This window comes from Schistocerca piceifrons, chromosome 11, assembly GCF_021461385.2.
Source record: "Schistocerca piceifrons isolate TAMUIC-IGC-003096 chromosome 11, iqSchPice1.1, whole genome shotgun sequence".
In the NCBI taxonomy this organism is placed as follows: Eukaryota; Metazoa; Arthropoda; class Insecta; order Orthoptera; family Acrididae; genus Schistocerca; species Schistocerca piceifrons.
Window position 1 is genome coordinate 133,166,042 of NC_060148.1, and position 27,439 is coordinate 133,193,480.

The 27,439-nt window shown below is 41.6% G+C and overlaps 1 pseudogene; it reads left to right on the forward strand.

Annotated features, from left to right (window-relative positions):
* Nucleotides 1-8,572: 8,572 nt before the first annotated feature.
* LOC124719800 lies at nucleotides 8,573-19,062 on the forward strand (annotated as a pseudogene).
* The last annotated feature ends 8,377 nt before the right edge of the window (nucleotides 19,063-27,439 follow it).

The window sequence follows — 27,439 nt, forward strand, 5'->3', positions numbered from 1 at the left end:
TAAAGAGCTTACATTTGAAAGTTGTTGTACAGAACTTAAAGAGTATAACAGCCTAATCATCAGTATATATCTCATCCCTGGGTAGTGTATAACTTCTACATTCTTAGATAAATTTGAAACATTGTTACATAAATGAAAAACAAAAAAACCGGTGTACAAAACTAGCTACATGTGCTGACTTCATCATAGATGTAAGAACTGACATCAAATTTGCTTCATATTTCTACATTTACATCTATACTCTGCAAACCACTGTAAAGTGCATGGCAGAGGGTATGCCTCATTGTACCAGTTATAACGGTTTCTTCCAGTTCCATTCACATATGGAGTGCAGGAAGAATGATGTGCATGCAGCAGTTGTTCTAACCTCATCCTCACAGTTCCTATTTGAGCAATGAGGGGGTTGTAATATATTCCTAGAATAATCATTTAAAGCCGGTTCTTGAAACTTTGGTAACAGGCTTTCTCGGAATAGTTCACATCTGTCTTCAAGAGTCTGTCATTTCAGTTCCTTCAGTATCTCTGTGGCACTCCCTCATGGATTGAACAAACCTATGACCATTTGTGCTGCCCTTCTCTGTATACAATTAATATCCCGTGTTAGACGTATGTGGCACAAGTCCCACACATTTGAGCGCTATTCTAGGATGGACCGTACCAGTGATTTGTAAGCAATCTCTTCTGTAGGCTGATTGCACTTCTCCAGTATTCCACCGTTAAACCAAAGTCGACCACTTGCTGTACCCACAACTGAACCTATATGATCATTCCCTTTCATATCCCTACAAAGTGTTACACCCAGGTATGTGTATGAATGGGCTAATTCCAATATTGATGCATTGATATTATAGGATACTGCATTGTTTCACTTTGTGAAGTGGATAATTTTACACCTCTGAGCATTCAGAGCAAATTGCCAGTCTATGCACAACATTGAAATCTTGTTGAGATCTGACTGAATATTTATGCAGCTTCTCTCAGATAGTACTTCATTATAGATAACTGCCTCATTTGCACAAAGCCTGTTTTACTATTAATGTTGTCTGCAAGATCATTAACATACAGCATGACCAGCAAGGATCCCAACAAATTTCCCTGGGGTACACCTGAATTTACTTCTACACCTGATGATGACTCCCCATCCAAGATAACATGCTGTTTCCAACCTACCAGAAAGTCCTCAGTCCAGTCACAAATTTCACTTCGATTTGGGTTTCACATGCTGGTTGGCATTGAGGTCACTCTGCTCACGATACCTCATTATGTTTGAGCTCAGAATATGTTCTAAGATACTACCACAAATTGATGTTGAGGATATTGGATGGTAGTTTTGTGGATCACTTCTACTACCCTTCTTGTAGATAAGTGTGACCTGTGCATTTTTCCAAGAACTGGACATGGTTTGTTGGTCATGGGATCTGTGATAGATTATAGTGAGAAGGGGGGGGGGGGGGGGGGCTAACAGCCACAAATTCAGTATAGAATCTGACAGTAAGCAGGAGATCCCGGGTTTGAGTCCCGGTCGGGGCACACATTTTCAACTCTTCCTCCTTGATGTATACCAACGTCTGTTGACATCTTAGGGTCTTGATTTAATTATCATTTCAATCTAAAAGTGATTCCATTGGAACCTGGAGCTTTGTTCAGTTTTAATGATTTCAGCTGTTTCTCAATACCATCAACACTATTATTCATTCACCTTTTCAATGGTACAAGGATTAAATAGGAGCAATTCTCCTGGGTTTTCCTTTGTAAAGGAACATTTGATAACAGAGTTCAGAATTTCAGCTTTTGCTTTGCTATCCCCAGTTTCAGTTCCTGTCTCATTTGCTAGGAACTGGACGCTTACTTTTGTGCCACTAACAGCCTTTACTTACGACCAGGATTTCTTTGGATTTTGTGAAATGCCACTTGGCAATATTCTGCTACAGAAGTCATTGAATGCATCACACATTGCTCTCCTTACAGCCAAACATGTTTCGTTCTTCATCTCTCTATCTGTAGCCCTACTCTATTATGGAAAGGAAAGCTGCCATCCACCATATAGCAGAGATGCTGAGTCACAAATAGGCACAACAAAAAGACTGTCACAAATAAAGTTTTCAGCCTGTAAGGCCTTAATATGGTTTGTAAGGCTACAAGAGAGACATAGGAAAGAAGAGAAAGAAGAACGAACATTAAGTATAGTGGTGCATTAGAAAATAGTAACAAAGGAAACAACACTGGGTTAGGATCAAAGAACAGCCATCAGCCAAAAATCAAACAATGGAAAATCCAGGATGGAATGTAACAATATTATGAAAAGGAAAGTTGCCACTCACCATATAGCAGAGATGCTTTGTTTGTGACAGTATTTTTGTTGTACATATCTCAACTCAGCATCTCAACTATATGATGAGTGGCAACTTTCCTTTTCATAATAGTGTTACATTCCATCATGTATTTTCCATTGTTTGATTATAGTCCTACTCTTTGTTTTGCACCTATTATGCAATAGTCTCTGTTTCCTTAGAAGTTTCGTTACAGTGACTGTATACCATGATGGTTCCCTCCCATTATGAACTGTTCTACGGGGTACATATATACCCAGTGTGTGGTCAACTACTCTTTTCAGCTTGTTGCCACAACTGCATCATAGCCACTAATACCAGTTTCAATGTGGAAATCCCCAAAGAAGTCAGGACTATTTGTTGCTATAAGGTCCAATATATTTCTGTCATGAGTGCTGTTCCTGACTATCTGTTCTAGGTAGTTTTTAGAGAAGGCATTTAGAAAAATTTCACGGGATGTCTTATCACGCCCACCACTAACAAAATTTTAATGTAAAGCACCTGATAGCCACAAATGGAATAAATATAAAATGTGAATTTTGACTAATGCGCAAGAGTTACAGCGAGTACTTCAGCATGTAGTACTAATATTTTAATTAGTTATAATTACTGTGTAAAGAAAAATTTATTCTAGACTGAGGAGACCAAGCAGCACTATTTGTATCACTATCAAAATTAAATACAGGCTGCACAACAAAAAGATGTAGGAAATTCAGTCAAGAAAATGTGGAGGTATTTATTAATAAACGAAGCCTCACCATATGGTCAGTCAGCCAGTGCAGTTCAACAAATGACAACACTAACTTTCCAACCAAATTTATTAGTATATTCAGCAAATGCTTTCCTTTTGTAGCAGAAATTAGAGTCTAGTATCAAGAAGAGGAACTTGCATATTGAGGCAGAAGTTAATAGAAATCCTGAATTACTTACATATGTGAGCACATACAAAAAAACATTTGACAAATAGTTAAACTAGATAAGCATACTACAAACACTACATTCATTTAAAATGCAAAAACAAATGCAAAGTTGTTTGGTCTGTTATAAGAAGTGAAGTTGCCAGTGAAATGGAGAGAAATTTCTTTCTAGACTAATGATAAACAGTAGAGCTGATCTGCATGCTGTACATGAAGACTGCAGTGATTTTTTCATTAATTGTAATAAAATTTGTGATTGCTCACACCCAAGTACAAATCCTAGCATGGCCGAGACAAATTGCTTGGGTTTTAAGTTTTCCCCCATTTCAAGATTTGGCATTATTCAAATCATAATATCAGTGGGTTGGAATGAGGTTCCAAATAGAATAATGGAAGTAGTTTGTCATAGTAGTGCACATCCACTCTCTCTCTCATCAACCAGTCTTTTGAAGAGGGATGTTTCCCAGACCACTTCAAATATGGTGAAGTTTGGTCAGTTTATGCAAAGGGAAAACAAGATGAAATAGGAAATTGCAGGCCCAGCTTATTGTCACCATTTTTTTTTTTAACTGTTTGAAAGAGCTGCATGTGATCAAATAGAAAATTATAATTCATCCTGACACCAGTATTTTGTACAATCAATATGGTTTCGAGAAAGGCTGCAACACAATCAACACGATAAATGAATTGGTAACAAAAATCAGCCGTTGTCTCGATAACTGAACATGTGTGACAGGCATCTTTTGTGACCCTATCAAAGCCTTCAATACCATAAATCGCAACCTGATTCTTCAGAAACTGAGTAGCTGTGGTTTTCAAGGAAAATCATGTAGTTGAATGTCATAATTAACAAACAGAAGAGAAAGAGCATTTGTTAATAACTGTGGTAATAAATTCCTTTCTGGCTCAAAACACGCAATTTGGTGTTCCTCAAGGATCATTATTAGGCCCACTACTATTTTTGCATTACATCAGTGATATGCCACACCAGGTACCATCTTTAATGCAGATGACTGAACATCGATAGTCTGCTGTGAAATCGTTGGAGACTTAATTGACCATATTGAGTAGACACGTGGGGAAGTGGCATCATGGGACAAAAATAATAATGTGAAATTAAACTTTGCAAAAACTGATACTGTTCATTTTCGAAATAGTCAACACAATGTTTATGTGAAATAAGCTCCATGGACAAGCTCTGTCAAATTCCCCTAAGGTAAGTCTTTCCACTCCCGGTATTGGAATGACTCCTTACCCTCTCCCTTAAAACCCACATCCTTTCGTCTTTCCCTCTCCTTCTCTCTTTCCTGATGAAGTAACTGTGGGTTGCAAAAGCTTGAAATTTGTGTGTGTGTTTGTGATTGATTGTGTGTCTATTAACATGCCAGCGCTTTCGTTTGGTAAGTTATGTCATCTTGTGTTTCAAAAATGACCGGTATATTTGAAACGGCAATAAAAACTAAACGAGCAGCGATAGAAATACACCGTTTGTTGCAATATGCTTGGGACAACAGTACATTTTCAGGCGGACAAACTTTCGAAATTACAGTAGTTACAATTTTCAACAACAGATGGCGCTGCAAGTGATGTGAAAGATATAGAAGACAACGCAGTCTGTGGGTGCGCCATTCTGTACGCCGTCTTTCTGCTGTAAGCGTGTGCTGTTCGCAACGTGCAAGTGTGCTGTAGACAACATGGTTTATTCCTTAGAACAGAGGATTTTTCTGGTGTTGGAATTCCACCGCCTAGAACACAGTGTTGTTCCAACAAGACGAAGTTTTCAACGAAGGTTTAATGTAACCAAAGGACCGAAAAGCGATACAATAAAGGATCTGTTTGAAAAATTTCAACGGACCGGGAACGTGACGGATGAACGTGCTGGAAAGGTAGGGCGACCGCGTACGGCAACCACAGAGGGCAACGCGCAGCTAGTGCAGCAGGTGATCCAACAGCGGTCTCAGGTTTCCGTTCGCTGTGTTGCAGCTGCGGTCCAAATGACGCCAACGTCCACGTATCGTCTCATGCGCCAGAGTTTACACCTCTATCCATACAAAATTCAAACGCGGCAACCCCTCAGTGCCGCTACCATTGCTGCACGAGAGACATTCGCTAACGATATAGTGCACAGGATTGATGACGGCGATATGCATGTGGGCAGCATTTGGTTTACTGACGAAGCTTATTTTTACCTGGACGGCTTCGCCAATAAACAGAACTGGCGCATATGGGGAACCGAAAAGCCCCATGTTGCCATCCCATCGTCCCTGCATCCTCAAAAAGTACTGGTCTGGGCCACCATTTCATCCAAAGGAATCATTGGCCCATTTTTCAGATCCAAAACGATTACTGCATCACGCTATCTGGACATTCTTCGTGAATTTGTGGTGGTACAAACTGCCTTAGACGACACTGCGAACACCTCGTGGTTTATGCAAGATGGTGCCCGGCCACATCGCACGGCCGACGTCTTTAATTTCCTGAATGAATATTTCGATGATCGTGTGATTGCTTTGGGCTATCCGAAACATACAGGAGGCGGCGTGGATTGGCCTCCCTATTCGCCAGACATGAACCCTTGTGACTTCTTTCTATGGGGACACTTGAAAGACCAGGTGTGCCGCCAAAATCCAGAAACAATTGAACAGCTGAAGCAGTACATCTCATCTGCATGTGAAGCCATTCCGCCAGACACGTTGTCAAAGGTTTCGGGTAATTTCATTTAGAGACTACGCCATATTATTGCTACGCATGGTGGATATGTGGAAAATATCGTACTATAGAGTTTCCCAGATCGCAGCGCCATCTGTTGTTGAAAATTGTAACTACTGTAATTTCGAAAATTTGTCTGCCTGGAAATGTACTGTTGTCCCAAGCATATTGCAACAAACGGTGTATTTCTATCGCTGCTCGTTTAGTTTTTATTGCCGTTTCAAATATACCGGTCATTTTTGAAACACCCTGTATATGCCATGCACTTTACGGTGGTTTGCAGAGTGTAGATGTAGATGTAACTTTACCAGAGCCTTTATTGACAGACAATATCCTACCCAGCTCATCCATAAAGAGGTCTGTGCCGTCTCCTCCTCTGACACCTGTAAAGCAGCCACTAACCAGCACTCCTCTGACCACCCAGTGTCCCCCTGGCCTTGAAAAGCTCAACCACATCTTTCATCAGGGTTTTAATTACCTTTTGTCGTGTCCAGAAATGAGGCTTTTTTTCCATCAGTCTTTTGACTGGTTTGATGCGCCCTGCCACAAACTCCTCTCCTGTGCCAACCTCTCCATCTCAGAGTAGCACTTACAATCTACATCCTCAATTATTTGCTGGGTGTATTCCAACCTCTGTCTTCCTCTACAGTTTTTGCCCTCTACAGCTCCCTCTAGTACAATGGAAATTATTCCCTCATGTCTTAACAGATGCTCTATTATCCTATCCCTTGTCCTTATCAGTGTTTTCCACATATTGCTTTCCTCTCCGATTCTACACAGAACCTCCTCATTCCTTACCTTATTAGTCCACCTAATTTTCAACATTCTTCTGTAGCACCACATCTCAAATACTTTGATTCTCTTCTGTTCCATTTTCCCACAGTCCGTGTATCACTATCATACAATGCTGTACTAAAGACGTACATTCTCATAAATTTCTTCCTCAAATTAACGCCGATATTTGATATTAGTAGACTTCTCTCGGCAAGGAATGTCCTTTTTGTCATAGCTAATCTGCTTTTGATGTCCTCCTTGTTCCATCTGTCATTGGTTATTTTACTGCCTAGGTAACAGAATACCTTAACTTTATCTACTTCGTGACCATCAATCCTGATGTTAAGTTTCTCAGTGTTCTCATTTCCACTATTTCTCATTACCTCTGTCTATCTTCAATTTACTCTCAGTCCCTACTCTGTACTCATCAGACTGTTCATTCTGTTCAGCAGATCATGTAATTCTTCTTCCCTTGCACTTAGGATAGCAATGTCATCAGCAAATCGTATCATTGATATCCTTTCACCTTGAATTTTAATTCCACTCCTGAAACTTTCTTTTATTTCCATCATTGCTTCCTCAATGTACAGATTGAACAGTAGGGGCGAAAGACTACATCCTTGTCTTACACCCTTTTTAATGCGAGCTCTTCGCTCTTGGTAATCCACTCTTATTATTCCCTCTGTGCCCCTGCCCATGTTGTATATGACCTGTCTCTTCCTATAGCTTACCCTACTTTTCTCAGAATTTGGAACATCGTGCACCATTTTACATTGTCGAACACTTTTTCGAGGTCAACAAATCGTATGAACATGTCAATTTTTCTTTAGTCTTGCTTTCATTATTAACCGCGACGTCAGAATTGCGTCTCTTGTGCCTTTATCTTTCCTAAAGCCAAACTGATCATCATCTAAGACATCCTCAATTTTCTTTTCCATTCTTCTATGTATTATTCTTGTGAGCAACTTGGATGCATGAGCTGTTAAGCCAATTGTGCAGTAAGTTGCACACTTGTAAGGTCTTGCAGTCTTCATGATTGTGTAGACGATTTTTTCCTGAAAGACAGGCAGACGCATACATTCTGCACACCAACTTGAATAGTCGTTTTGTTGCCACTTCCCCCAAAAATTTTAGTAAGTCTGATGGAATGTTATGTATCCCTGCCTTATTTGATCTGAAGTCCTCCAAAGCTCTTTTAAATTCTGATTCTAATACTGGATCCCCTATCTCTTCTAAATTGACTCCTGTTTCTTCTTCTATCTCATCAGACAAATCGTCTCCCTCATAGAGGCTTTCAGTGAGGCATATCATACCCAAAATCCTACTCACATCATGGAACCCCCCCACCTCTCTCTCTCTGTCTCTCCCTCCCTCTCAACATCTAACCTTGATTTAAATGTTAAGAAGTCTTTTCTGAAGGTATACGTCCCAGAGTGCAGCCTTGGCTGGAAATGAGACGTGGACAATAAGCAGTCTAGACAAGAAGAGAATAAAAGCTTTTGAAATGTGGTTATAACAGAAGAATGATGAAGATTAGATAGATAGATTGAGTAGCTAATGGGTAGGTACTGAACTGAATTGGGGTAAAAAGAAATTTGTTGCACAACTTTTACAAAATTGGTCAGTTGAAAGGACAAACCCAGAGACAAGAAGAAATTGTTAATTTGGTAACAGAGGGAAGTGTGGCGGTTAAAAGTTGTAGAGGGAGACAGAGGGAGGAATACAGGAAGTCACTTTTCGCACGTTATTGTTTTGGGCGTGTGGGAAAAAACTGAATGTTAGCAGTCTTTTAGTGGAGTGGAAAAGACGCTAGCCCCTTTGACATTACACAGTGAAAGCAAAATGCGGCAGCTGTGTCGTATAGGAGCCATCTAGTACCACCGCCATCACGGTGACCGATAACATAGTGGTGTACATTGCCAAATATACACTTTCACATTTGATGGTTTTTAATTGTATGATCAGCAGTCAGTTGCCTTCCAGAGTGTTTAGTTGCATTTTTGTTGTGTGTTACTTATTGTAGGTGTTTAAATAATGAAAATATCATGTAGAAGTTTTGATTACCCTTGCGGAAGCTCAACTCATGCTGTCAGACAATTTACTTGACATCTAGAGAGGTAAAAACGCTACAGAAGGTGCCCGGCACAAAGTTTGCGTAGAGCTGCTCCCAGAATTTGGTACTCTTGAGGCTGAGGACAAAAATGTATTTGGTAAGTAAATTTTGACTAATACTATCATTTGTTCATAGATTTGCATTTATATTCTTGAAAGAAAGAACTACTGTACAAAAACGCTTTTTAATGCTTATTTTACTTTATTAATTTAAGTTTATATATTTGCCATGGCACACTTCCTGCATCAGAAACAAAATATTTACAAAACGCATTTCTCAGATAGTTTGCAGTTGGTCCTCCTCTTACTGTTCAGTCTTGTGGTAACTTTTACAAACCTGTTTGTGATAGGCATTGTATCTACATCACTATATCTGAAGATTCCAAAGACGCACTTGACATAGCTTCTTGCTCTGCACAGCCAATAATTAAGTATTCCTTTCTCAACTGTCAGATTTGATCCTCCAAAGGGTGTCAACAAATACCAATGTAATCCAAATGGTTCTTTCCCAAGAAAGAAGTGAATTATATTTGGACTTCCTGTCCCTGGCAGAGATTTTTCTTCCAGTAATTCTTGCTCTGTATGTTCTATTCACTGCTACAAACTGGACGACTTAGATATTGATGAGTTGCAGTCCTTACCATAACTTCCTACATTGACATACATAAATATATATTTGGAATATTCTATTGCCATTAAATTTAAAGAATTAAATTCCTTTTAGTTAAACAGGCAGGTAAGACAGATATGTTTCTCATCGACTGCAATGTGGGAAAGTAGCTATAGTTTCAGATCCAGAAGCTATCAGTTCCACATCTTTAGCGGTGGTGCTGGAAAGCAATCCTCCATCATTATGGACCAGATTGCTCTACATACGTCGTGTACTATTTTATTTGTTGTTTAAACTCCAATTCTAGAACTGTAGTGTAGATCAGTAAAAGTACAACCACTTGCAAGACACCTAGAAAAGAAAAATTGTACACAAAACTTTGAAATTTAACCAACAGTTAACAGACAGCCTTAATTATTGTTTTGTTTCAGGTGAAGAAGTAATAAGGAGTTGGACTGAACTTCGAGATTTGTTTTCAATGTACAAGAAGAAGATTGAGGTCAACAAGACAAGTGGCTCATAAACGTTAAAATTGGAAAAAAATGTCCATTTTGAGCAACTGCAGTTCTGAACTAAAATCTATGGTGCACAAGGGACTGTTGATAGTATGGAGCAGAGAAAGAAACAACAAAATGAAGGGGAAGGAGGCACGGGGCTGCAGCTGCAAGCTTTCACAGATATTTTGCGTGTTTCGACTCCAGTGACTGAAAAATCACATGTACCAACCTCGCCAGAAATCTGATGAGGTTGAGCTGAGAATTTTAAAAGCAATAGGACGAGAGAAATCTTATAGTAAAATGGCTTTCTTACAAAGTCTTTTGCCTCATATGCAAAGCTCTTCTGATGAGGAATTCCTGCAATTTCAGAAGGGAGTTTTGAACATCATAGGAAACATCAAAGAAAAACAGAAAGGAATGCATCCTCATCCACCTTATTTTCCTACTCACCAATTCTCCAGTCATTCTCAAATGCATTTTCTGCAGACTCAATTTCCAACTACTCAACACCCGTAATGAACCTCCTTTTTACTGTGAACAATTAAACATCTGTGGCCAAATTCCTCGACCTTCCACCCAGTTACCCATACCTCAAAAATCTCAGCAGCCTACAACTAGTAATAGTGCCCCCAGGGTCTCGCTGCTCTTTGGCAGGTTCATGCTGGGCTACCTTGGGGCCACAGTGTTTGTAGCATCTTTTCCCTTCCATGCTGCATTTCTATCCTCTTGCTGTTCTTTTTCCCCTCCCTTGGGGAACATGTATGGGATGTTGTTGCAAATGTGTTCTGCGTATTTAGTTACCGATATCAGAGCAGTCTTACCACTGTCTGTTGTTCCTTCTTTCTTTTTTTGTTCCCCTTCTCCTATCCATTTTGAGCAGCTGCAGTACTGGACTAAAATCTATGATGAACGGGAGACTATTGACAGTATGGAGCAGAGCAAAGAACAACAAAATGAAAGGGAAGGAGGCACGGGGCTGCAACTGCAAGTTCTCGCAGATATTTTACGTGTTTCGACTCCAGTGACTGAAAAATCAACAAGTGTACCAACTTCATCAGAAATCTGATGAGGTTGAGCTGAGAATTTTAAAAGCAGTAGGACGAGAGAAATCTTATAGTAAAATGGCTTTCTTACAAAGGAATTCCAGCAATTTCAGAAGGGAGTTTTGAACATCATAGGAAACATCAAAGAAAAACAGAAAGGAATGCACCCTCATCCACCTCGTTTTCCTAATCACCAATTCTCCAGTCATCTTCAAATGCATTTTCTGCAGACTCAATTCCCAACTACTTCTCAACACCCTCAATCAACCTCCTTTTTACTGTGAACAATTAAACATCCGTGGCCAAATTCCTCGACCTTCCACCCAACTACCCATACCTCAACAATCTCAGCAGCCTACAACTAGTAATAGTGCCCCTAGGGGCCTCACCGCTCTTTGGTCGGTTTGTGCTAGGCTACCGTGGGGCCACAGCCTTTGTAGCATCTTTTACCTTCCGTGCTGCATTTCTATCCTCATGCTGTTCTTATCCCCTCCCTTGGGGAACATGTATGGGATGTTGTTGCAAATGTCTTCTGCATATTCAGTCACGGATATCAGAGCAGTCTTCCCACTGTCTGTTGTTCCTTCTTTCTTTTTTTGTTCCCCTTCTCCTATCCTTCCTCTGCTTTGGCATTTGAGGTTCCTCTTTTTCTTCTTCCTCCTTGAGCTCTTCTGAAGACCAGCCCACACGTCTGCTGCATAGTAGGTGACTGGTAATGTGTAATTCCAACCCCGGGTCGACAGGTAGGATTCGCACGTACCCCCTCATAAGGCCAGGCCCAGGGAGGGGTGATAGCCTGAGCTGCTACTTTTCCAAATTGCTGATTGGTCCCTCTGTCAGGTGTTCGGGAGGTTTGAACTGAATTGTGAACTATCACCTAAGGCGAGTGCACCCCCCTCCTGAGTGGGGCCCCCAGTTTGTAGGAGCGTGCCATCGCAGACACTGGCAATCGTGGGGGATTTTCTTGCAATGAGCCAAACATCTTCTACTCAGTCTATGTTTATTAAATGTAAATGGAATGAGGCTAACGATTCAGAGACCCTCCCAACTGCACCACAGTTACTCGTGGTTTCACGTACTGAAGATGGTCAGTCCTTTGTTACGGTAAGACTGTGTATTGTTGAGAAAGGTGGCCCTGTGAAATCCCGCTCTTGTTTATGAAATGGCACTTTGCTTTTGGAGACTACTACTGATTCTCAATCACAACAACTGCTTGCCGCTTCACTCCTCCACAGCTATCCTGTACTTGTCGAGGCCCGTCGAACACTGAATTCTTCCTGTGGTATTATTTACGCTAGGCTACTTGATGGTCTGACTGAGGCAGAAACGCAAATGTACCCCTCTGACCAGGGTATCATTGCAGTCCATCGGGTGATGAAAAAAGTAGATGCATCCTTAGTGCCCACACGCACTCCTTTTCTCACTTTCGATAGAGTGATTCTTCCGTCAAAGATCAAGGCAAGCTATGAAGTTATCACAGTACAACCGTACATTCAGAACCCGATACACTGCTACCATTGTCATTGTTACAATCACATCCGAGAGTCCTGTTGACACACGGCCAAATGTGTAACCTGTGGTAGGTATGCTCACGAGGCTGATCGTCCGCCTCCTCCTCTCCTCTGTATCAACTGCAATGGTGACCATCCCACTGTAACACCTACAGCACCTCTCGGTGGAGAAAAAACAAAAATAGCTCCCAAATTAGCTCCCATGTCCTTAAAATATCAATTCACAAAATGACCCAAGTCCCTCCACAAGTAGTAATTACGAAAAATAAATAAAAAAACAAATTGAGGGAAATATCTAGTATAGAAAGCAAAAGAAAAGAAAAGGAAAATTTAATTATAAATTTTAGAAACATGGAAAAGGGGAAAAACAGTAGAAAATATTAAAATATTAGTTATTCCAATACGTAAGAAAATCAATATTATAGTCATAGAACGTAGGTCTGGGATACCAAAGACAGTGTTTATTAAAGTATAAATAGCCATACATTGTAATTACTCCAGTAGTCCAGTCTCTAGTCTGTTCTAGTTCGGAAATTATTTAGGACGTACAGCTTTAGAGAACAACAATTGGGACTTTATTAAACGGGGATCAACAATAGATCGTGACGAGATTGTTTTTGAGCATTGTCAATTCAAGACTTTAATTTGGACATTTATCAGATTAGATAAACGGGAAGGTGAATAGTAATCTCTTTGGCTTTAATGTCAATTCGTGTGAATATTTAAACGCTTTACTGAATTGAGAACTTTAACTGGATTCAGACTTTGAATCGTGATAGTGGGAAACTTTAACTTCACACGGCTAGTGATCACAGTTAATGACAGCTTGCGGATATCAAATAGAAATAACTTATTTACCGAAAGTGACAGGATATTGTCTAACATCTCTGATGATAGCGGGAATCCTACTTAGACATCTAAATAAAGAACTTCTTTGAATGAAATCGTATGAGTGAATGTATTTATTAATAATTCTTGTCAATAAAGTGATGTTGTTAATTTGAAACATAATACAAGTCTTGAACATTAATTTAACGTAGATTAATAAACGTTAAAGTTACATGGTCTATGCCAAGAACAAACTAGCGATTTGTAACTAAAACAAATGAATGAAAGGTTAGAGTATCGTCGTCTGTAAACATTGGTAGTAAGGCTACTAAAGATTTTTTCCCTCAGAGTTGGGAAAACTATACCTGTAGTGACCCACGTTTAACATTGGGTTTTAAAAGTAATCAAACTGGTACTTAGCCGGGACAATATTAAATAAAAGTAAAACCCTTTAATGGCAGTAAAAAAAACAACAAAATCAAACTTTCACCTATTAGATGAAAAAGCGAAAACAGAAAAAGGGCTGCTACACTACCTCCTGAGCATGTTGTCCAGGAGATGCGGGTGAAGGAAAAAGTGCATTACCTGGTCGCTCGCAAGTTGTTGGCTAGCCAGAAACCCTGCATTCTACTATCTGGCATCTGCAGTACTGTTCTTGGTAAATCTCATGCCACAAAGGACACAGCCATGCAGACATGTGACCTCAAATTTAGCACCGCAGTTGTGAAATTGCCCAGCGTCGTCGCGGCGTCCCCGTCTCCTCCTCCAGCTGTGCAACAAACCACCAAACTTTCGTCTCACAGGGCGAAGTCACCTGCTTCACATCCAGCAGGCTGGAAAGGACAGAAGGAATACTCCCGTGAAGAGTTCCTATGTCCGTCCAGCCAACAAACATCTGAGTCTTCCTGTTCGTCAGGATAGAGGTCAGGAGTGGTGGGTGTTGTGAAAATGAAAAGTAATGAAGTTGGGATGGACCCCGTTTATTCATGTAATGATGGTACACGGGTGCCTACGTAGGACTGAGTAGCCCCAAGAGGGGTTGCCGTCTGTTCATCAGGAGGTTTGAGGAGAGAGGCAGAGGCTAGAGGAGCGACTACTCGGGGCTGAGGTCTGAAGCTGAGAGAGTGCGGAGCTGTTTCCGAGCTGCCCTCGCTGCTCCCGGCCGCGTCCCCACGTGATCACACGACTGGTCTGTGATCGGAGGGTCGATTCCGCCGACGCGCCTCGCTAGTAGCGTACCCTCGTCAGCGCGACCGATCCGTGGGACTACAGCCTGACCGAGGAGCACGTGGCAGGAATGTGCCGACCATGGTCTTCTGGCCAGCACCTTTCACCACAGTATGCCCAAGCCGGCTACAGCTGTACATTATGAATGGAAAAATTGTTTAATAAAATTTTATCGGCAATGATCCCTCTTGAGGGGGGTCTCTTCCCTGCACATTCCTCTGCCAACCGGAAAGGCTCCAAGAAGTCAAACAAAGGGAAACGGTCTTCTCATTCGGCGACTCGGAAATCCTCTTCGGCAGTATCAGCACGTGATATTGTCACCCGGCCGACCTCCGTGTCACCAGTGCACACCGTCAACCTTTTTTCGCCCTGGACTCAGCAGACCGACATAAACAGAATGCCGATGCCTCTGTAGACCTCGTGGAGCAGGATCCGCCTGCCTCTGTGCCCCGTAGCAGTGCGTCTTCGAAGGATGGCACTCGTGGTTGCTGATGTGAAACCCCTAGATTTTTTCCTCATTGTGGCTCCTCCAATGGAATGTCCCTGGCCTTAGATCCAACAAACAGGACTTACTGCTGCTCTCAGAATCATAGTGTCTGCTTATGCTCTGCCTCCAGGAAACAAAATTGCGTCCTCACGACCACTTTGAGCTGTCGTATTTCGTCCCAGTCCGCTTCAACCTTCCCCCCGAGGGTGGCATTCCATCTCGTAGGGGTGTCATGCTGCTCATCTGAGATGATATTCACAGTCAACCCATCTCCCTGACTACCCAGCTCCAAGCTATTGCAGTCAGCATTTCCCTTCCTCAATTGGCCTTTTCCCTTTGTACCACTTTACATCCCTCCATCTTTTAATGGCACCAGGGCAGATTTCCTCCAGCTTATTGGGCAACTCCCTCACCCCTTTCTGCTGCTCAATGACTTTAATGCACACCATCCCCTTTGGGGCTCACCCAGAACCTGTCAGGAAGGCGCCCTGTTGGCTGACCTCCTTAATTATCTTAACCTCATCTGCCTTAACGCAGGAGCACCCGTGTTCCTTTCAGACTCCACACACCAGTTCCCATTTGGACATCTCCTTCTGCACTCATCATCTCGAGTGGTCTGTTGTTTCTAACATGTACTTGAGTGACCATTTCTCGTGTGCCATCCGATTTCTGACTCCTTCTCCACCTATGTACACACGCAAATGACAGCTTTCTAAGTCCAACTGGAGGCTTTATCCCTCCCCGGCGACCTTCGACAAACAACAATTGCGATGACCAGCTAGAATATCTTACAAATTTTATCGTTACTGTCGCAGAATGTTCCATTCCTTGCACTTCTTCTTTACATCACCGTGTCCCGGCCCCTCGGTGGATTGAGGTGTGTTGCACTGCCGTTCACTTGCAGAAAAATGCTCTCCGCATTTTTAACCGTCATCCTACGATGGCAAACAGCATACATTACAAATGGTTGTTTGCACTACGTCGTTGCTTTCTTAGGGATAGCAAAAAAAGCTAGCTGTATTTCATTTACTAGTTCTTTTAACTGTCACACTCCCTCTTTCGTCACGTGGGCCAACCTCCGATGTCTCTCAGGGACCGAGGTCTATTCCCAAATTTCCAACTTGACAGTATCAGACGATGTCATAGTGGACCCTATTGTTATCTCCAGCACATTGGGCCACCATTTTGCAGAGATTTTGAGCCGTCCCCACTATCACCCTGCCTTCCTCCATAGGAAACGAGTGGAGTAGGCTCAAGCGATACCCATCTCTTCTCAGGATAGTGAGTATTACAACGCCACCTTTACTACGAGGGAGCTAGATGATGCTCTCACTTGATCCCAGTCCCCCACCCCAGGGCCAGATGATGTTCACATTCAGATGTTGTAGCACCTTTTTCTTGTGGGCAAGCACTTTACCTGAGCAGAGAGCACATTTCCCAGACGCTGGCACGAAGCCACTGTCGTACACATACCTAAGCCCAGTAAAGACGAATAGCTTCCTTCTAGTTACTGTCCCATTTCTAAGGTGACGGAACGTACGATTCGAGCCCAGCTGGTACGGTGGCTCGAGTCTCGTAGTTTACTAACCACTGCACAGTGTCGATTTCGAGGGTGCCGTTCTGCAGTTGACCGTCTCGTCACTTTGTCCACCCGTCTCACGAATGGTTTTCTGCGGAAATCCCAGAAGGCCTACAACACCTGCTGGAGGCCTCGTATCCTCTGTACTCTCTAACGTGGTGCTTCCGTGGCTGCATGCCCCCTTTCCTTCAGGAACTTTTAAAAGACCGAGTTTTCGAGGTATGTGTGTGTTCTGCCTTGTCGGACACCTTTAGCTAGGAAAATGGTGTACCTCAGGGTTCCATCCTGAGTGTCGTCTTCTCTGCTATAGCCATTAACCCTATAATGGCCTGTCTTCCACTGGGCATATTCGGCTCCCCTTTTGTTGACGATTTTGCCATCTGTTGCAGTTCCCCATGCACCTGTCTCCTCGAGCTGCGTCTTCAGCAATGTCTCGATCATCTTTACGTGCGGAGGATCGACAGTGGCTTTCGCTTTTCCACTGACAAAACTGTTTGTATGAATTTCTGGTGGCACAATTGATTTCTTCCACCATCTTTACACCTTGGCCTGTTGCTCTTCCATTCATTGAAACTAAAAAATTCCTGGGGCTCATGCTCGGTAGGAAACTTTCTCGGTCCTCCCACGTGTCTTACCTGGCGGCTCACTGTATGCGGTCCCTCAGTATCCTGTTTGTCCTCAGTGGTACTTCCTGAGAAACAGATCGAACCACTGTCCTCCATTTGTACTGGTCCTTTGTCCATTCGAAACTAGACTATGGGCGTTTCGTTAATGCATCTGCACGTCTGTCCGGCTTACACCCTCTCAATACTATCCATCATCGTGGCATCCATTTGTCCACTGGCGCCTTTTAATGAGCCCAGCTGAGAGTTTGTATGCAGAAGTTGCCAAACTACTGCCGTGACTTTCTCCTCAGCAGATATGCAAGCCCTTTGTCTGCCACGCGTGACCACCTATCCCACTTTTTTGGTGACTCCTTTGATCACCAGTATGGGGCACACCCGTCTTCTCTGTTACCTCCTAAAGTTTGCTTTCGGCTCTTGCTCCGGCAGCACAACACCATGCTACCTGCCACTTTCCCAATATGTGTGAACACTTCACCACCTTAGCTTTGTGCGGTGGCCCGTATTCACCTCGGCTTTCATATGCCTTCTAAGGACACTATTCCGACCTCGCTCTGCTGCCATAAGTTTCACGACCTTCCCACGGAACTTCGCGATAGTACCTTTCTGTAAGCTGATGGCTAACGGACTGACTTTGGTCTCGGGTGTGCCTTCATCATTGGCACCGACATTTTTCAGTATTGACTTTCGGAACACTGCTTATTATTTACAGCAGAGCTCTTCGCCCTGTATCGGGCCGACCAGTTCATCCGGTGACACGGGACTTTCAATTGCGTCATCTGCTCTGCCTCTCTCCGTGCCCTTCAAAGCCTCTGTGTGCTGTACACTGTCCGTTCCTTAGTGCAACAGGTCCGGGAAAGCTGTTACTTGCTCACTCTCGATGGAGCCACTGTGACGTTTATGTGGGTTCCCAGTCGTGTCGGCCTGACGGGAAATGAGACAGCTGACACTGTTGCCGAGGCTGCAGTCCTCGTACCTCGGCCCACGAGTTCTTACGTGTCCTCTGATGCTCTCTTCTGCCGGCAGATGTGTCACTTTGGCATCACCACTGGTCCTCCCTTCACGGGAACGAGCTCTGGGTTATTAAGCCTCTCCCAGTGGTCTGGACAACCTCCTCTCAGCCCTCATTTTAGCTATGTTGTGTATCGGGCATTGTCTTTTTGGTCGTGGCCATTTGTTAAGTGGTGCTCCCCCACCACTTTGTGCTCATTGCCCTCGACATTGACGATTCACCATTTCCTGACGGAATGCCCTTTTTTCAACCACTTACATTCTCGTTTGTGTTTGCCGTCTGAGTTACCGGCCATTTTAGTGAACAGCGCGTGAGCTGTCGACCACATTTTACTTTTTATCTGATGTAGCAATATTGCAAAGGAGATTTACTTTTTCATTCGGGACCTCCGTACTCTTTTGTTTGGGACCTCCATTTCTTTGTGGCATATTTTATAAACATTTCTCCACAAAACTGTTCTTAGCTGTCTTCTCTTTCATCGATTGGGATTCACGTTTAGTCATTTTTAACTCTTCTCCTTGTCTTCGTGTTCTACAGTTTTGCACTCGGTGCATATCACCCTAGTTGTTTTTGCGCCCTAAAACAAAACAAAAACTGGTAACGACCGAGCACTCCTGTTTCGAGAACTGTCTGTATCTTACTAGTCTGGGCCATCTACAGTTGGAAGTAACTGAAACCAACCATCTCCAGCATCATGCTATTTCAGGGACTTCGTCTCTCCAGAAAGTGACGATAATACTCTTTCTGTAACCTCAGTGGCACCCTCAAAATGCAGACAGTATCGATTTGGTAGAAATAACTAATTATGTATTAGTTCATTATTTTAAAAAATAAATGTTTTTTGCTTTCTCTGTATATTTCATTTTGCAAAATTATATTGTTCAATAAAGGTATATAGAGATCATTTGTGTTTTTCTTCTTTCAGTATCAGACTTCTTAATAACCTATTTCAAGAGTACAGTTCCAGTAAATGCAAGTAGATTCAAACAAAGCATATATTTATACACTGAAGAGCCAAAGAAACTGGTACGCCTGCCTAATACCGTGTCGGGCCCCAGCGAGCGTGCAGAAGTGCCGCAACACGGTGTTGCATGGTCTCGACTAATGTCTGAAGTAGTGCTGGAGGGAACTGACACCGTGAACCGTGCAGGGCTGTGCATAAATCCGTAAGAGTACGAGTGGGTGGAGATCTCTTCTGAACAGCACGTTGCAAGGCATCCCAGACATGTTCAATAATGTTAATGTTTGGGGAGTTTGGTGGCCAGCTGAAGAGTTTAAACTCGGAAGTGTGTTCCTGGAGCCACTCTGAAGCAGTTCTGGACATGTGGCGTGTCCCATTGTGCTGCTGGAATTGCCCAAGTCCGCCGGAATTCGCAATGGACATGAATGGATGCAGCTGATCAGACAGGGTGCTTACATAGGTGTCACCTGTCAGAGTCATATCTAGACGTATCAGGGCTGCCATATCACTGCAACTGCACATGCCCCTCACCACTACAGATCTTCCACCAGCTTGAACAGTCCCTTGCTGACAAGCAGGATCCACGGATTCATGAGGTTGTCTTCGTATCCGTACACGCCCATCCATTTGATACAATTAGAAACGAGACTCATTGGACCAGGCGACATGTTTCCACTCATCAACAGTCCAATGTCAGTGTTGACAGGCAAATTTGAGACATAAAGCATTGTATCGTGCAGTCATCAAGGGTACACGAGTGCGCCTTCAGCCCCAAAAGCCCATATCGATGATATTTCATTGAGTGGTTCGCACGCTGACTCTTGTTGATCGCCCAGAATTGAAATCTGCAGCAATTTGCAGAAGGGTTGCACTTCTGCCAGGTTGAACAACTCTCTTCAGTCATCATTGGTTCCATTCTTGTAGGATCTTTTTCCAGCCACAGCGACGTCAGAATTTTGTTGTTTGATTGGATTCCTAATACTCGTGGTACACTCGTGAAATGGTCATATGGGAAATTTTCCACTTCATCACTAGCTTGGAGTTGCTGTGTCCCATTGCTCGTGCACCGACTATAATATCGTGTTCAAACTCACTTGAATCGTGATAACCTGCCATTGTAGCAGCAGTAACCAATTTAACAACTGTTTATGTATCTCTGTATTTAAATACGAATGCCTGTGCCAATTTCTTTGCCTCTTCTTTGTATTTAGCTTAATGTAATAGCGAACGTTTCAATTTGATGTACACAATTCCTAAATTGTATTGTTTTGGTGCTGAAGGGCAGCCTTGAGTTTTTCACGTTATTCATCAAATGCGATGGACCTTTGAAAATAATTGAAAAACTTTTTTCCATCCTTCCATAGATCCCGAGAAAAGATATAAAATAAGCCCACTTCCTCTCTCCTTTCATTGACAAGATGCAACCAAACATGAGGTTTTGCATAGTTGTCTCTTTCGACAACAGTTATGTAAGAACAGTTCAATAATTTAAAACAGTACACACCATAAACTGAGCTTAAAGGTGGAAAGATGGAACAATGCAATGCATAAACTGTACGGTGTGATCTTGTCGCCCATTGGGATTTTCATCATTCGATATTTTGCTGAGTGGTCAATACCGTATAGTGTGAAACGAGCCTATGCAGATTCAAATAGAGGTAGGTTGCAGAGATTAAGAGGATAGAGTAGTATGGGGACATTGAAGTGTGACGTGTCATTCTGGGAATGAGATGTCCACCTTCCCTGCTCACCACTGATCGACAAAAGATGTTTGTGAGTTAAGGTAGGTAGTGAGTAGGAAGCACCCCACGTTCAGGAGGTATTTAATTGTCTATGCAGATCGTAGTTGTACCGTTTCTGTGCTGTCGGCGAGGTGGGCCGTGACTGGGCCCTTCTATATGCTGGGTGGAGTCTGCTCTGTGGTGTCGTGGGTGAAGGGCACGAAGAGAAAGTGATATCTGTCACATCAAAGAAATGCTTGCCGGAGAGCAAATTACATGGAAATATTCATGTACCAGTTGTTGTGTTGTTGGACTCTGACAGACATTCATTTATTTTTATTTATTTATTCTCCATGGACAAATACAAGGGTTTGTTTTCTGTAGTTTACATAGTGATCATTTCTCCTTATAACATTGTGGGAAACAATTATATACAATAGGCCTACAGATGAAAAATTATGTTGCTTTTTTTTTTTTTTGTAAATACTATATATACAAATGAAAGTATTCTACTCCTCTGAGAGGAATTCCTTAATACTACAAAAACACTTATTGCTGAGGAACTCCTTCAAGGCAATTTCAAAGCAGCTTCCACTTAAGCTTTTTTTGGAAGTTTGTTATAAAATTTGATCCCCATGTAATAGGGGGTCCCTCCTAGTATTGTACATGTGCACTTCTGTTGTCTGACTCGAATACATGCAATTGTTGTTGATCCCCCATCATCTATTACTGTATATTATAGGCAGAACATCAAGTTCAAACTAAGAAACTTCCTGGCAGATTAAAACTGTGTGCCCGACCGAGACCCGAAATCGGGACCTTTGCCTTTCTCCGGCAAGTGCTCTACCATCTGAGCTACTGAAGCACGACTCACGCCCAGTCCTCACAGCTTTACTTCTGCCAGTGTCTCATCTCCTACCTCTCTCCAAAGGTAGGAGACGAGATACTGGCAGAAGTAAAGCTGTGAGGACCGGGCGTGAGTCGTGCTTAAGTAGCTCAGATGGTAGAGCACTTGCCCACGAAAGGCAAAGGTCCCGAGTTCGAGTCTCGGTCGGGCACACAGTTTTAATCTGCCAGGAAGTTTCATATCAGTGCACACTCCGCTGCAGAGTGAAAATCTCATTCGAGTTCAAACTATCTTGGTGTGTTATTCCAGTGGATACGTCGAACAACAGAAATATCTTTTAGTTCTTTCAATGCAAAAGTGGTAGTAGTCTGCTAAGAAATTCTGATACACAGTTAAATAGGCACTAATTGGCAGAACCCTTTCAGCACAAGAAATACAGTGATCAATAAACATATTGAAAGTACTTTGAAGAATTAAACTTCGAAAATTCTACAGATCAGCTAGTGAATTGTTTTATCTATCAACAGCTGTCACCAAAATAGGAAACATTTCAGTTGGCAACCTCGGTGAAGTACACTAAAGAGAAAAGGTGCAAAGAAAGGGAGGAAAAGGAGAATTTAAAAAAACTTTTTTAAACACAAATAAGTGAGAAGATATGTCATTGCCCATGGCTATCAAAGTCAAAACAATAGAAAGTCTAGCAGTCCACATGCTGTTTGGTTGGATTCAAATCAGTAAAATATTAAAGAAAAAGATGTCTGTGTTTGTTATAACAAGAAAAATAAGGAAATTATTTGAATAATAGGCAGATAAACATAGCAGTTGTCTGTAGCAACAGAGTCAACCGTTACAACATTGTGCTTGTTGACAGAGTAAGACATGAGTCATGTACACACGTTTAGAGGAACGGTTACATTGGGTTTGGAGAAGAAAAGCTTTGTAGCAGTGGTCAGACCTCTTGGCAGCAGTATAACTTGGGATGCAGTCTACGCCTCCACGCAGTTTACCTATTGCCTGCTACACCGCAGCAATTTCAGCACTAGCCCACTACATTTGATCTCCAGAATACATTTGCAGTGTGTGCCAGATCTGTAATAGTTTACTGCAGCACAAAGTTACGTCAGTGGGCGAGCTGTACTGGTCACAGTCTGTGACGAACGTTATGATTTCTTTGCAGTGAACATTATTAAGAAGTGATGTTGATAAATTGTGTCTAGAGCTAGAATTCATTGCCGATTGTTAAATAGCGTTCATTTCAGGATTATAATTTTGTTAATAGCCTATGCCAAACACCAAACGTAAAATGACAATTGAAGCACAGTGAGTCAATATGGCAGCTCTACTTTTGAAATTCGGAGAGATTCTCGAAGCACAAGGGGATAAGAATAATAAAAAAATTAGAGTAAACCCTTAAGCACAGGGGGAAACAGTAAGTAATAAACTAGAGGAAACAATAAATGTGATTAAGATACAAGGTACTAGGATTACTACTTTAGAAGATGTCATAAATAACTTGCCTCAGGATTTATCAACTGAAATAAATGTGCAATGTAAGCTAGTACCTCAGGATGCAGACAATAATCTCAATGAAATTCATAATGATTTAAAAATAATCGATAAATAAATCTCATATACTAAGGAAAGGATAGATATATTAGAATGAGGTGGGGCATTTAATGAAATATTGAGCCCACTTACTACACTCCCTAGTTTGGAAGAACTATTGCAGGAATTTGTAGAACAAAAAGGATGGGAGAGGACTGATTCCTCTAGTATTACACCCAAGGTACAAATTAAGCTCCTACTAATCAGAAAGAGTTACAGAGATTATGGAGATAATCAGAAAAGCCACAACAAGACTTCAAGAGAAAAACCTAATGTAACTAGTGCAAGTAGTCCAGGAAAATGTTAGAAGGATAGGAATGAATTTGTCAAAACAATTTCCAAAGACTTAAGACAGACAATGAAGTATACCCTACTTACTTTTTGTAGTAAAATGAAATCTTTGCCTAAGAACTAGAAAGACCATACAAAAATAGATTTTACTTTTAGGTACTTGATTGGAGATGCAGCTGAAAGGGGAACAGGCCATTCCAAAGTATTTAAATCATGGGTGCAGCTGATTCTGGAATTTCAAGTAGTAACAAATGAGTTGCCTCCTGCGTCCACAGATTATCTCCCTTTAAAATTATGGATAGATCTTTCATTGGGGAACCATTATTAGAATTGTTTAAACGGCTACCTACACCCAAAGAAGATTCAGGTGAAATACTAAAGACATTAGAACAGCATTTACAAAAACATGCAAATTTAAGAGTACATATGTTTAATAGACATGCATATATGCCAAAATTTAATATAGATGAATTAGTTATAGTTCAGGATCATCATTATAGTTTAGATATAAAAAAAGAAACAAGAAAAATTTTTACCAAGATATTGAGGACCATACAAAATAATTCCATAGCCAAAGGCTGTCTACCCTGTAGACCCTATAAACAGAGCAAGATAAAGATCTATACTGTGTAAACATGTTAAGATAATTTAAACCCTAAGGTAAAGTTGCGCTCTGATTAGGTTCAGTGGGGTTACATCTGCCAGACACTGAGTGAACATTTTCTTTTTTTACTTTTAGTTTCTGTGAAACAGTTTCTACCTTCCTTTTCTGTCCTGTCATCTCTTACTGTTCTATCCTACAATTGAGTGTAAGGCTACGAGTGTTGTTGCGAGAGAGACGTACACATGTGGCTCGTCTATGTGCCTCATGTTAGACGTGTCATATGTTGTGTGGGGTTGTTGTTGTTGTCGTGGTCTTCAGTACTGAGACTGGTTTGATGCAGCTCTCCATGCTACTCTATCCTGTGCAAGCTTCTTCATCTCCCAGTACCTACTGCAGCCTACATCCTTCTGAATCTACTTAGTGTATTCATCTCTTGGTCTCCCTCTATGATTTTTACCCTCCACGCTGCCCTCCAGTACTAAATTGGTGATTCCTTGATGCCTCAGAACATGTCCTACCAACTGATCCCTTCTTCTAGTCAAGTTGTGCCACAAGCTCCTCTTCTCCCCAATCCTATTCAATACCTCCTCATTAGTTATGTGATCTACCCATCTAATCTTCAGCATTCTTCTGTAGCACCACATTTTGAAAGCTTCTATTCTCACGTTTCACTTCCATACATGGCTACACTCCATACAAATACTTTCAGAAACGACTTCCTTACATTTAAATCTATACTCGATGTTAATAAATTTTTCTTGTTCAGAAACGCTTTCCTTCCCATTGCCAGTCTACATTTTATATCCTCACTACTTTGACCATCATCAGTTATTTTGCTCCACAAATAGCAAAACTCCTTTACTACTTTAAGTGTCTCATTTCCTAATCTAATACCCTCAGCATCACCCGACTTAATTCGACTACATTTCATTGTTGATGTTCATCTTATACCCTCTTTTCAAGACACTGTCCATTCCGTTCAACTGCTCTTCCAAGTCCTTTGCTGTCTCTGACAGAATTACAATGTCATCGGCGAACCTCAAAGTTTTTATTTCTTCTCCATGGATTTTAATACCTACACCGAACTTTTCTTTTGTTTCCTTTATTGCTTGCTCAATATACAGATTGAATAACATCGGGGATAGGCTACAACCCTGTCTCACTCCCTTCCCAATGACTGCTTCCCTTTCATACCCCTCGACTCTTATAACTGCCATCTGGTTTCTGTACAAATTGTAAATAGCCTTTCGCTCCCTGTATTTTACCCCTGCCACCTTCAGAATTTGAAAGAGAGTATTCCAATCAACATTGTCAAAAGCTTTCTCTAAGTCTACAAATGCTAGAAACGTAGGTTTGTCTTTCCTTAATCTTTCTTCTAAGATAAGTCATAGGGTCAGTATACCCTCACATGTTCCAACATTTCTACGGAATCCAAATTGATCTTCCCTGAGGTTGGCTTCTATCAGTTTTTCCATTCGTCTGTAAAGAATTCGCGTTAGTATTTTGCAGTTGTGACTTGTTAAACTTATAGTTTGGTAATTTTCACATCTGTCAACACCTGCTTTCTTTGGGTTTGGAATTATTATATTCTTCCTGAAGTCTGAGGGTATTTCGCCTGTCTCATACATCTTGCTCACCAGATGGTAGAGTTTTCTCAGCACTGCCTCTCCCAAGGCTGTCAGTAGTTCTAATGGAATGTTGTCTACTCCGGGGGCCCTGTTTTGACTCAGGTCTTTCAGTGCTCTGTCAAACTCTTCACGCAGTATCATATCTCCCATTTCATCTTCATCTACATCCTCTTCCTTTTCCATAATATTGTCCTCAAGTACATCACCCTTGTATAGATCCTCTGTATACTCGTTCCACCTTCCTGCTTTCCCTTCTTTGCTTAGAACTGGGTTTCCATCAAAGCTCTTGATATTCATGCAAGTGGTTCTCTTTTCTCCAAAGGTCTCTTTAATTTTCCTGTAGGCAGTGTCTATATTACCCCTAGTGAGATAAGCCTCTACATCCTTACATAAGTCCTCTAGCCATGCCTGCTTAACCATTTTGCACTGCCTGTCGATATCGTTTTTGAGACGTTTGTATTCCTTTTTGCCTGCTTCATTTACTGCATTTTTATATTTTCTCCTTTCATCAATTAAATTCAATATTTCTTCTGTTACCCAAGGGTTTCTACCAGCCCTCGTCTTTTTACCTATTTGATCCTCCGCTGCCTTCACTATTTCATCCCTCAAAGTTACCCATTCCTCTTCTACTGTATTTCTTTCCCCCATTATGGTCTCCCTGAAACTCTGTACAACCTCTGGTTCTTTCAGTTTATCCAGGTCCCACCTCCTTAAATTCCCACCTTTTCGTAGTTTCTTCAGTTTTAATCTACAGTTCATAACCAATAGACTGTGGTCAGAGTCTACATCTGCCCCTGGAAATGTCTTACAATTTAAAACCTGGTTCCTAAATCTCTGTCTTACCATTATATAATCTATCTGTTACCTTTTAGTATCTCCAGGGTTCTTCCATGTATACAACCTTCTGTGGGGTAGAGAACAGGAAATTTACAGCATGCGTAGCAAGTCAGTTAAAAAGGTGACCTGTGAACAAGGGCACATTGAGTATTTTTAGAAGGGATGAAGTCAAGAAAGTAGTATTTAGTGTCCATGAGAAGAGGAAATAACATTAAACGATAATATCATAGGATAACAGGTTAGGGCATAGTTGTTGATGGAAGACATCACAACCGTTGTAAAGTATTCTAAGGTAATTAATAATTTTAGTGCTATCACAGCACAGAAATACTAAGGGACATGGAAATGGTAATGGAAGACCTGAGGAAGGTGTAAACATACAGATAGTAATAAACCAAAAAGTGTAAATGACAAAGGAGAATAACATCTTCGAAATGTGATGTTATGAGTAGGGTAAGATAGTACATATAGAAATGGAAAAAGGACGGTGCAGTGTACCTAATATAACACGTATTTATGGATAAAAGGACCCAAAGAAGGGAATACCCAGGTCTGGTGTATCAATCAATAGGTGGATTTTTATTAGGAAATAAAGGGTAAGTGGACCTATGAAAAGGATGACTTACACCTTAGGCCGACTTGTTCTGAAAGAGGAATGACCCATATCACTGTAAAGAAGGGCAAGT